Source organism: Limulus polyphemus, unplaced genomic scaffold (genome assembly GCF_000517525.1).
Source record: "Limulus polyphemus unplaced genomic scaffold, Limulus_polyphemus-2.1.2 Scaffold1591, whole genome shotgun sequence".
Taxonomy (NCBI): Eukaryota; Metazoa; Arthropoda; class Merostomata; order Xiphosura; family Limulidae; genus Limulus; species Limulus polyphemus.
The window spans coordinates 114629-127780 of record NW_013667201.1 but is presented as its reverse complement, the minus strand read 5'-3'; the positions used below and the strand labels follow the sequence as shown (position 1 = coordinate 127780).

At 31.3% G+C, this 13152-nt stretch overlaps 1 long non-coding RNA gene across 6 annotated transcripts; it reads right to left on the bottom strand.

Annotated features, from left to right (window-relative positions):
* Positions 1-5796: 5796 nt before the first annotated feature.
* LOC106464224 lies at positions 5797-11164 on the bottom strand. 6 transcript variants are annotated; one of them, XR_002611675.1, is made up of 3 exons: positions 11074-11164; positions 9535-9613; positions 5797-7107 (listed from the first exon to the last, which is right to left on the bottom strand). It is a non-coding gene; the product is annotated as an uncharacterized LOC106464224 (long non-coding RNA). The 6 variants fall into 6 exon arrangements; XR_001291114.2 differs by having other exon boundaries at positions 11060-11129; XR_002611674.1 differs by lacking the exon at positions 11074-11164 and adding an exon at positions 10961-11066.
* Between the last annotated feature and the right edge of the window lie 1988 nt (positions 11165-13152).

Here is a 13152-nt window from a genome sequence, read left to right as displayed (position 1 = left end):
CCAGGTGAAGATAGAAATTAGTGTTTGTTTGTAGCTATAAGCACAAAGCTACACAGTTGGTTAATTATGTATGCTGTGTCCACCACGAGTATCGAAACCCGGTTTTTAGCATTATAAGTTCACAGACTTTTCGCTGCCACTGTAAGAGGAGCAGGTAATTAAAGAAACAAACAAACAAAAAAGGTTGTTGTTTTCTTAGTGCAGGGCTACTCAATAGACAATCTACCCTGTTTCCCTCTGGCTCACTGGGGAACAACAAATAACACTTATTTAAAAAATTACAAACGGCTCACAAAAAATGGGAGAAGATAAATATATTAAAACCTTAATTCTCATGGGAAAATGCATATTGTTATATATATATAAATTCTTTTTCATTTATTTGAATGTTGTCTTATTTTTGTCATATTTGTTATACAAAATATGAATATAAATTTAAACAGCAAGGTGTTGGAATATTTCAATAGGAATACTTAGTACATTTTTTATCAAGAACAACCACCTCCAGTTCTTTTACTGATATTGAAATAGAAAGCTTGTTTCAAGAATACCTCAAAATATTTGAAAGGAATTAAAATCTGGACATTGGGTAAGCCACAAGGCAAACAACTCTAGATTCCTTCACGCTGCTTGACAAACCAGTCTACAACAACTCTTGAAAAAAATGCCTGGTCACTTTGAAAGAACTAATACCAGCGGTATAAAGAGTGTTGCATCATAGGGAAACTTATCGCTAGGATCTTATTTTAGAAAATTAATATTTTGTTTGTTTGAAGCAAAGCACAAAGCTACACAATGGACTATCTGTGCTCTGCCCACCACGGGTATCGAAACCAGGTTTCTAGCATTGTAAGTCCGCAAACATACCGTTGCGCTACGGGGGGGGGATTAACATTATCCAGCCTTTTAGTGTATTGACTTGACTAGATCATTACTAACAAAATGTGGGTTATCACAGAGTAGAATTACTTGCATCCCTCAAAATCTGATTCTTAGTAATTAGGGCAGGAGCCCCAACTTTTAGTGCACCACGAGTCACATTCAAAACTGAAAATAAGGTGCAAACATCATAGCTATTGAGTTGATATAAAGTACCCATTGGGTTTGTTTTCGAATTTCTTGCAAAGATACTATTTGAGAGCTATCTGCATTAGCCGTCCCTAGTTGTAAAGTGATAGACTATAGGGAAGGCAACTAATCAACACCACCCGCCGTCAAATCTTGGGTTACTCTTCACCAACGAATAGTGGAATTGATTATCACATTATAACACCTCCACGGGTGAAAGGGCAAACACATTTGATGAAAGGATTTGATTCCACGGTACAAAAATTGCGAGTTAAATGCCCTAACAACCAGGCCATACTAATTGTGGACCCGACTTAGGGTATACAAATTTATTGCGTTATTTTTATGCTTATATGCATATGTTTATCTATGTGATGGGAAGAAAATTAATGTTTGTTCATCTGACCAGATCACATTATATTTATAATCCTTAATCTACAGCCTTTGAACTTTATACTATTATTCGCAAAAACATGCATTCATAGACTAATGTATAGCCTATGTGAAACTTCTCTACTACATTATCCCAGATCAATGTCCAACTTTGAAACAGCATAGAGGCCGGATTGCTAATTAATAAATCCCGAGTCCTAAATTTCATAATTTAATTTGAATACCAAAACATATACCTGTGAACCATACGTTTAGAGATACGTAACAAATAATGTTAATATTATACAAATATTACTTTGTATTTTTATAACATGAAATATGTATTTTTATTTTACAAATATATTTAAGTAGGAGATCCTTATAATTCTTGGGGGCCATATAAAAACAAGCTGCCAATTTGGATATCTCTGTCCAAGATGATTCAGGTTGAATTGTAGTTTTATCCAACCCTGGTTTCCGTCATCAAACATTGAAATCCGAGCATAATTTGGTGGCTGTGGTCTTTCTGTTTCATTTCACAATGAAACTCAATATAAGGCGGTCTCAATGAAGTATAATGTTCAAGTTACTTATGTTTCAAACATTTGATATTGTATGAATTATATTTTTAAGCTGACATCGCCCTAGAGACTGTTGCATTTGATACTCTATAAACAACATTCCAGTAAAGTAAATCATAAAGGTTATTTTTGTTTCGTAATGTTTAACTTGATATCCTTTGTCAAGTGAAAACTACTAAGAATGCCAGCTGTAGATATACAACATTGGTTTGAATGATGCCCTTTTATAGGACATACCTACTAATGACAGTTGGACACATAAAAACAACAACATTCAACCAATACCTTTCTTTCTGGGAAAACTATGTTTATTGCATGTGAAATGCAGGTAGACAACGTTTTGGCCAATAACTCTCTTTAGTAACGATACTTACAGAATTATAGTTGAAGGTGTCAGAGAAAAGTTAGAAAACGTAAAGTTAACTATTGTGGGAGTGAATGGCCTAACAATTGATATGTTAGAGTAAGATTAAAAGTTTGAAAGAGATAAGGAAAATAATTTGTTTCGTCAAAATGTGTTCTATACTAATTGAACCTGCCTGTGTGGGCTTTGACAAAAGACAGACGATTATTGGAAGTTCAGGATACAACTGCAGTAACTCACGCAACAGTGTAAGTGAATTATACACGGATACTATTGCGATAAAAATAAAGAAAGGTAGTTTGACTTGTCAACTAAATTCTAAAGCAGTTGAATTGCCCTAAGTGGATCTTTGACAAGAAGATGAGAACTGTATAGTGTTTAAGATACAACTATGATCTCCATAGTATAAAAATATTGTACTTATGTTTAACTTGTTTCGAACATATATATTATTTTAAAAACAAGTGGAGTGCGTGCAGTTTGTTTATTGTCGAATTTATAGCCAACAAGTGACAGACACCTACTGTGGAAGAATCCTTAGCCCAACACACCCATAAATTTACATTACCATATATACTACTAAAAAATAAGTTTACGACAACAAAATTTTTGCAGGTTCCCTTCTTTAGGTGGACATGCCTACAGATGACAGTTAGAGGCATATAACAAAGTTTTTGATAGATACCCTTCTTCAAATGGTGATACAGAAAGATGGCTGAAGGTATGCAACAACACTTTGAGTAGATATGATAACTACACAATGGCACAGATATTTTGGTGTTAATTTAGAAGTAGTATACTTTAAGTTCATTTTTAAACACCTTCATCTGATTATAGTTCAGGATGGTACTATGTGCCTGCTATCCCTTTAGTTAAGGTGTAAGTGTTTTGAAAAATTGTGTTTTTGTAAACAAATATTTGTGTATTTGTCAAACTTTAGTGTTGAGTCTCTTCTATTTGACGACCCCGGAGTTAGATCAAAGAGAGCATTATACTCTATAGTCCAATATTTTCTGAACCTCCAGTTAGCAGGCTTAAATGATGTTGCAAACTGATGCACTGAAAGGATGGCTAGTTCTTAAAAATACCCTACACAGCTTCAAATGTAACTACATGTTCAAAGAGCAGATTGTTCATTTACATAAATAATTTTAAGACCTCTGTTGTAACTAGCAACCCAGGTATAATTATGTGCCTTTCTTTTCTAAAGCAAAACCAGTTGTAACATTTTAAAAACATAAACTATGTCAAAAACACACAATAAGACAATCTTGAACCTATTCTAAATGTGTTATTTTTACCAGAAGTAATTCAGTAACTAACTGAGTCTTCAACAGAACATTTTAAGTGCAGAAAAGCCAAATTATATATTTCCAAAACAAAATTTAACTGTGTCACACAAATTCCAGAAAGAGAGACAAATATTCGATTCCCTCCAACAAATACTGATTTGATGTTTTTTCCCTTTATTAATTAAAGACTTTGAACATTACCATATTGCACTGTGAATTTTAACCAATAAAAAAAGAAGACTTTCAGCTTGAACACTCTTTCTTCCCTGCTCTAACCTGTGTTACTCAGGCTACATGGTGTTTGCCCCTACACCACTGACTGAGTGGTGACAAGGACATTTTCTGGTATATAACCAAAAGCAACACAAAAAAAGAACACCATATTTGTTATTTTATGAAATGGACAAGGGTAATATTTAATAAATTATCTAACACACTCATATAGTAAGGCTTGGTTTAATAATTAAATGTACATGATATCTCATACAGAGAATGGACATCTAAAGAAACTGTTATTATTAAATTGCTCTCCTCCTAAGCTGTCATATGAAACATTTATAAACTGGTTTATGCAACTCTATTCAAACATCTTTAAACTGTCACTGAGTGACAGCTTGCACTGCCAATTCATGGAGCTAAGGCTTTCATAATTTCCTTCCTACTGATTAAATGACTGTTTAAAACAAATACATAAAAATGCATGATGCACAAAATTCGTTTCAACTATAAATGTAGTTAATGTTAGTTCTTTCATAAACAAAACAATGCAAAAAAATTCTTCTTCCTGACATACGTAACTTCTCACTGTTTTTCTAAAGCCATGTGCAGACATTTAACGGTAGTTGGGGAGTACCACCCAGTTCAACTTTAGCCAAAGCAGCTCTAGATCCTGTAGAATCTTAACAATAGTATTTTCACCACATAGCTTCAAGTTAATGAATCAAAGCATGGCATTGAAAGTAAATACCAGGATCACAAACTGTTGCAGCATAGACAGGAAAGACATACAAATTTATTTATATCTAGTCTCCTATATGGAAAATAAGTGTTGGAGGGTGCTGAACCATTTAGTGTTTTATACATATGTTAAGTTTGGCTTGGAGAGAGAATGTGGGAATCTAGTGTTTTGTCAAATAAATATTACTTGGTGAAACAAAGCATTGGGGCCCTTTTACAATGTTCACTTCAGCTTGTTTATATAAGCTTACAATATGTAACTACAATATCTTCAAATCTTTTATGTGCAATATGATATTTCATAGTAAAAAAAAAAAACTAGTCTAAGACATGTATACATAAGGACCCATTATATTTCTCAAGCACACACAAAAACTCTAACTTTAGTGTATCTGGGCACACATTATAAACTTCCAGTGAATCACATTTTCTAATATCTGATTTGATACAGTATGATATTCTGATAAAGAACATTAAACATTATATGATTATTCTTAACAAACTCTGAATAATTTATATGTAATAGTAAAAAGAAGACCTTATCACATAAACTAGGCAATGCCAGAAGATAAGGTGTTTGACCTACACTTTTGTGCCAATTTTTATAAATATTGAAAAATAACTTTCAGTAAACCATGTATGTGTGTTTGTGTGAGATATGTGGGCATATCATGTTTTCTAGTTTCTACAGTGAATATAATTTTTTTTTATTACTTAGTTTCTACGAAGTTGTTACATTTGCTTTGTTCTAATTGCTTGTCTATTTGTTCTATAGTAGGCAACATCTTTTCTGCCCACAATGATATTTCAGTATTGCATGTAGACTCTGAATGAAACAAATTAGCACTTAAATATCTTTAATTCACCAATTATAATGTAAATTGAAATCAACAATCAACAAGTGCTTTCAAGGCACAAGTCATGAAGTGATGCTGTCCACTGGTCAAAGAACATGAGTTTACATTCTGGATTCAAGCATTCTTTCTTTGTTCAGTTCTATTTGGTTTTCATCATGACTAATTAAGTAGAGATTCATCTTAAAGTAAAGAAAGCTGATAAGCTATTCACTGATCCTGTAGAGGTGATCGTCCACTTGTCTATGCAGGTATAAACACTTATTTTTTTCTATTGTGTCTAAATATGGATTGTTTTGTCTGTCCTATAAATGTTTCCAATCTGTTTATTTCCAACAACTTAAAACAGTCAAGTTATCTACTACAGAACACTTCCCTTATTTCTTGATCATATCTGCTTTTATTGTGAGTTGTTATCGGTTTCATCCAAAAATATCACACATAATGATTAAAGATGATAATTTGTTATTAAATGCAAATACTCATTAAAACTTCTTTTTATTATTTAACTAATGCACTTAAGCTATTTTTGTTTATCCGAGTAGTCTATATTCTTATATATAAACAAATGACATTTTTTTTAAATTGCAGTCAATAATTATCAGTATCACAATGTTAACCATTCATATTGCAGTGAAAAAAACTTTATTAGTTTGCCCAGACACAATTAATTCATACTTGCACAAAAACTAATGAAACAATTTAATTTCAGTGGGAATATTACTGCATGGTAGTGTCATGGTTTCCACTAGTTTTCAAAGTCATTGTTTTCCAGATTGTTCTCTATCTTTCTTTTATTACCTTCCCTGAATCTTTACCTCTTCACTTTTTCACAATTTTTTTTTATATAACACATTTATCAAAATTTATGTTTTTCAAAGAAACTAACTCAAGTTAAATACAAAATCTGTACATTTTTTCTCCCAAAGAAACTCTAGCTAACTAAAACAGTAAGTTTACTAACTGTTTACAGATTTTGCATAATCTCAATTGATTTGAAGATTAACAAGCTTTCTACTAATTGGATTGTTTGTCTTATTTCAAATTATACAATAAGATTATCATGATAAAATGCTACTTTTATACTTTCTTAATATAGTTGTATGAAACTAAAATCAAACAGACTTTTAAGTTGAATTTGTGCCTTAACTTTTAAAAAAAAAAAGAAAATACCAACTAAGTTCTCTACTAAGTGTAAATAATTTATGATTTTTTTCCGTACCAACAGTACAACTAGGCAAACTTCTTTCCAGTAATTCTTTTTCTTTGGGCTTTACTAATTATTATGGATACTCAGAATAACCCTATAAACAATGTTCTTAAGTTCAATTTTCAAGCTTTTTATTTTTTGGTTTTAACCTAACAACCACAATGAATTACTTTATTTAAGAGAACTAGATCAACTAAGTATTTAAAAAATCTAGTTTAGGGCCATGATGGGTTTTCACTTGAGGATCCTTCTTTGCCAAAAAGCTTGCTTTTTCCTCTAAAGTCAGTCATCCTTAGAGTTTCCAGATGATCCAAATAAAACCCAAACATCAATCCTCCAATAGGTATCAGAATTGGCCACCATTTTCTGACAAATTTTTGAAATGCCATGATGTTCTGTTTTCTAAAACCTGACATGTAAACCAAAAAATTGAAATTGAAAAGAAACATAATTAAAAAAAGGAGCTTCATTGTGTTAAAAAATTGAAAACTGAAACATTTAGCTAGACTACTTAAAAAAAAAGTTTCATCTTTTACCATTTTTATTAGTTATCCTGCTCTTCTGAGCAAAATGCCTACAGTCAAGTATAGAAATCAGGGTACAGGCATTCTTCACATATACGCTATACATATTACTGGTGTAGTATCAAGGAAAACTTTATGTCTGTCTGTGGATCAATCCAGACCAAATTTGGCATGCTAATTTAGTAATCCAAAAGCAAACTAAACTCATATCAAACTTTCCCATATATTGAAAAATAAGAATATAACCTCTATATCTTTGCTGCAGTAGCTACTGTAAACAGTTGAGTTTGAACAAAACTCGCACCATAACAAAATTCTACAAGTCAAACATTGTAAATAAAATTTTAAAATTTGGCTTGTTTCCTATAATAACCAAAATACACAGTAATAAAATATCCAGCTACAATGTGGAGAATAAAGATACTGCTGCTGTTTAAGTTTCTGATTCACACCATTTAACTTCCAGTTTATACTAGGGTTATAATAGGTGCTTAAGCCTGAATTAGAGAAGTATTTCATAATGAAAGTATTTTTTCAATAGTCCTTACTTCTTGATGTAAAATATAGTTTTCCATAGAAGCAAAATTCAAAATATTAAATTTAATGCATTAACTGTACTAAATTCATACAGTAGAAATTTTAACTACATCTCTACTGTGAAATGGGATGCTTTGAACAAGAAGTGATACAACTGCTTTGCCATTTGTGCCAAGTTTCTTGACTCATATGCTACACTTCCACACTTTCCATCTTATAACAATTTTCTTGAAGAATGAATGCTACTGAAGACCCTTGCAGAGATTTTGCACAATTTGAAGAAATTTGAGAGTGATTTCCATATTTTCAAAAGAAAAAAGATGGATAAATGCAGTCTCTTTAAAATAACCTGCAAAACTTTCAAGATAAGACACTTAAGGTGCATTACAAGAGCTTCAAAAAGTTCACTTTTACTTGTAGACTTTCACCAGATCTGTTGTGCTTTCGCCAACGGTAGAGCTGGGTATAAAATTTGACACTAAAAAAATTAGTCAAATTGCACATCTACTTAATTTTTATATTTGTATGTTTTCCTGTCTATATAAGAGTAATAAATTCTTTCATGAGCAGATAAGCAGCAGAAATTTGTAAGTCATATTTCTGTCAATTGGAATAATTGAAATTTTATTGCTGCTTTATGCTGATGAGTAGTAAGTTTTACCTAAAAGTACTAAGGATTTTTAGAGCATTTATTTCTGTAGTTAAAAATAAAGAGGGTAGAAACAAAAAAGAAAAAAAAAACACTTAAAAAACAAAACAATCATAATTTCCTATTTCACAGGTATTTCTATTTGTATGAGAATATAAAAATTGTATGAAAGTCATCATACACACCATAACCTTTAGAAACTGTCAATCTGCAATCTCAATTTACTGTAAAAAAAAAAAAAATGATACACCAACAACATCCCAATCGTTCATATAATCACATCAGCCCAAATGAAGTTACTAACCAATAAACACAAACATTTTGTAAGAAAGGTTACTTAAGAAAGTCTAAATGATACACAAAATCATTAACTTATAACTGACACACAATGTTTCATCATTATTGAACTTGAATTCTGATAGCTTTTGTGTTCTTGTACTAAACCATATATCTATTACAAGGAATTGAAAAAAAAAGTACCTATTCCTTGAAAAATTGTTGCCTTCCCAGTACCTACTTTAAGCATGTTTAATTCCTAAAAATAGCAATTAGATACCTAATTTCAGCCTTAATTTTTGAAAATATATTTGGCGAGGACAAGTTCATCTCAAATCAAATTAAGTAACAAATACGTAGAAACAAACATTTGATATGAAAAGTTACTTCAGTTGTAAGTCTCCCCAAATTTCTTGCTATCATGAGAAATACTGGTGGTTTATATGATTTAATTACCATCCTGCTTGTGATCTCATGCTTGCAAAGACCAACTGCTCTTTCAGTATGTAATAAATCATGCTAGTATTTGACAGACTGCTATAAATGAAGTTCTCTTAGAAGATGATAATATTTCTAAAATCTTTCAGATGAATGTGTATTTGTAATTTTTTTAAATTAAAATATTTGACATTTGGAAGATACCTATAAAAAAAGCCAAGTGAATAAGGAAAATACTTAAGAAAGTTGCCAAATTTTTCTGATTTTGTATGAAACAATTGTCTACTTTATATTATGAAAATTGATCATTTTGGATGCTTTGATCCTAAAAGTTCTGAAAAAGAAGTTAATATATCTAAATAGTGTAAATGTTTTTCCCATACTTATAGAAATGACAATAATAGTTACTTACCTTTCTATAAAAAAAGTAGTTTCTGTGGTTTTTTTTAAATCTTTATGCTGCTATGTTGTTATGAAATCTGCAGCAGTTGCTATGGATGTGAAAAGGAAAAGGATGACAAACTTGTTACAGACAAAACTTTTAAAGAATGTTGTGAAACACAATTTTCCTGCTCATTAACTTAGTCAAATGAAGAATAACATTAATACACAGAATATACATTCCATTCTCTTAAATAAAATGTTAAAATTGAATATTTTTATATTACTCTTCTTTCTGCTGTAACTAATTACGACTACAAAGATAAATGATACCCATCAATAATATTGGCAGAAAACTTACAATCAGAATATATAAAGACTTTTACACATATTATCATGGTATATGATGCCTTATGCTGGCAGATCATGGTATATTGATCAATAGTTTGTAGCATAGTACCAATAAAGAAATTATTTCTAATTTAAGCTAGAAGAAAATGTAAAAATAAAAAACACCTAAGTTATATTCATCATACTGATCTGTAATGGCACAACTTCCATTCAATCTGCAAACATCAAGTACCTGTATCTGACAATATTAGGTTATCATTACTTTTCTTCTTCTATTCTAATGACATTATTCTGGACAAACTGTAACTGATGAAATTTTCATTTTTAATTTTCACCTAAACATTGTGGAGAGAATTAGAACTTAGAAGCAGCTTTTCCATGCTGTATCTTGTATAATTTTTGTAATAGGAAGTTAGTGGAATAAGAGCTAATAGTATAACGTTAAAATCACAAAGTTAGCTTCAATCCTATAAATATAATTTAGTTTTTGCAACTACTAGTTTTCACCTAAACATTGTGGAGAGAATTAGAACTTAGAAGCAGCTTTTCCATGCTGTATCTTGTATAATTTTTGTAATAGGAAGTTAGTGGAATAAGAGCTAATAGTATAACGTTAAAATCACAAAGTTAGCTTCAATCCTATAAATATAATTTAGTTTTTGCAACTACTAGTAAAATCATTAAAAATGGAAATTGCAGGCAATATTTTTTCCTTCTCTCCATGTCTTAAGATTAAGAATGCATTTGGGTTGTACGATTTTGTTTTATTTTTTAAATACTTAACTATACCATTATTTAGAAACAAAATTTATAATTTAAACTTGATTTTATTAATATATTTCGTCACCATTACATTTTCACAAATGTTACGATTTAGCGAACTTCTTGTTCTCTTACTTTATTATAATCATACTGTAACTTGTAAGTGTAACATAACAAAATTGTTTATTATTTAGAGTGCTTGGTGTTCTCTTACTTTATTTATAGTATATTACTATATATTATAATTTATACTGTAACGTAATAATAGTTTATTAATATTATACGCTTATTTAGTAACGGACAAGGTATGACCTCGGTGAGCCAAAATATCTTATTTGTGTCACCTTGCTTCTTCGTATTATTCGATTCCAGTTTACATGTACAAATTATACACACAAATTCAAATCGTTTCAAATATTTAGTTCCTAATTTACATTACATACCATGAATGGCTTACCCCTAAAGTATTTTCCTTTTTGCCCCTTCTACTAGCGTCACCTAACGGAAATCTCGTGTGTGTGTAATGTATCACAATTTCATTTCTAAAAGTTTTATCTATCAAAAAATATTAAAGCAAAAGAGACAAAACGTTAAGCATGGCTAAACTTAAGGATTAAAATAAAATATGCTTTTTTGCTACTTAGAAGGTAATATTTTGTCTTAACCTGTTTTCCTGATGAAGTTGCTCTCGTTGAAACGAAGCAAATAAAAGTATTTTTTGTACGGTATTTTACTGACACAGTGATCCAATATTTATACAGGAATGTCAGGAATATGTAGCAATGATGTCACTAATTTATTTTTGAGAATAATTTATCTATAAGGCTGTTTAAAGTAATGACACAAAAATTAAAAGCCCAATCTACTTTCGATTTACCACTTATCATTGAGTTATACCAGTTTCGAGAAATTCCATCCCTATCAGTAACCTTGGACAAGGGCAAATCAGAAGAATAAGATTAGTGATCCATAACAGTGGTGGAGTGTGTATTATATATATATATATATATATATATTGTGTAACTCAGAGACTAGTGGTAAATCTAATAATGGATTTTACTTCACTTTTATTTATTTATGTTGGTATTTCAAAAGACTTGTTGTCTGAATAATTCACAAGAATAAATTAATACGGTTGTAGCGTAGTTCTTTCGCTGACGAATTCTTTTAAATTATATGATGAAAATAATTCAAAGTCCAGTCCACGTATCGATAATAAATTATTTTATTTCATCCTTTAACGTTTCTACAAACTTGAACATTTATGCACTTCCATAAATTACTATAGACCTACTTGTATAAAGCTACCGCGATAGCTAACACATTGACTGATTCACTCTCAAACTTGCAATCACTCTACACTTTTTAACTAGCATAACGACGCCTCATGGAATATCATATTGAATATATTAGAAAAAGCTTGACATCAATGCTTTCTAGGCGTTCTACACTCTCTAGTTAACAAATTACAACATTAAAAATATAGTTTACAGCAATGCCATCAATGCTGCACATTCCTATATAAATATAAGATCACTGTTAAAGATTCATCTCAATACACCGTACATATAATACATATTCTTCCAATTGGCCTTTGGTTATGGCTAGTGTTTGCTTTGTAGAATTTTGCGAAAAACTACTCGAGGGATATCTGCGCTAACCGTCTCTAATTTAAAAGTGAGACTAAAGAGAAAGAAGCTATACAATACCACCCGTCCTCAACTTTTAGGCTACTCTTTTACCAACAAAAAAAAGGATTAGTTGCCACATTATAACGCCCCCACAGCTAAAAGGTCGAGCATATGTTGAGAACTTGCGACCCACAGACTGCGAGCCTAGCGCACTAACCACCAGGCCATGCCAGACTTCCAGGGTTACTCATAAGGAGTAAATTGCCCGAAGCCAATATCATTTAAGTGACAAGTGGTAAATCGAATAATAGATTGGAGTTTACGTTTAATTTTTAGAAACATATTATATATTAGCTGGCGTACTGGATAGAAGTTATGTAAATTAATGATTAATGAAAGGTTATCTCAGGACATGAAAGTTGCTTCTCTTATATGTAATTATAAAAAACGCAAAAACTGCAAAACACAAAATGTGAAACTGCAAGTTTGCATGTATCTCCACACGGACCCATCAAACCTTCATGCCAAACTTGGTGAAGATCCATCAATATGGGCGAAGTATTTGTAAAAAACGCGAAAACGCCCATGAAAACCGCAAAATGCAAAACTGAAAATTTGTATGCATCCCCCCCATGGACCCATTGAATCTCCATACCAAATTTGGTGAAAATCCATCCATACCCTGCGAAATAATTACATGGACATACAAAAAACAACAGACGGTACTATTATATTTATAGAGATTGTTGCGTCATCGAGGTCACGTGACTGGTGTGGCGCCACCTATTTTCTAGAACTATCCTGTACCTTGGCGAATGCTCTAGTACTTACTAGATATAGGATAGTCTGGTATATAAAAGAGGGTGACAACGTGACGGGAAGGAATGTGTGTGTAGATAGTGAGT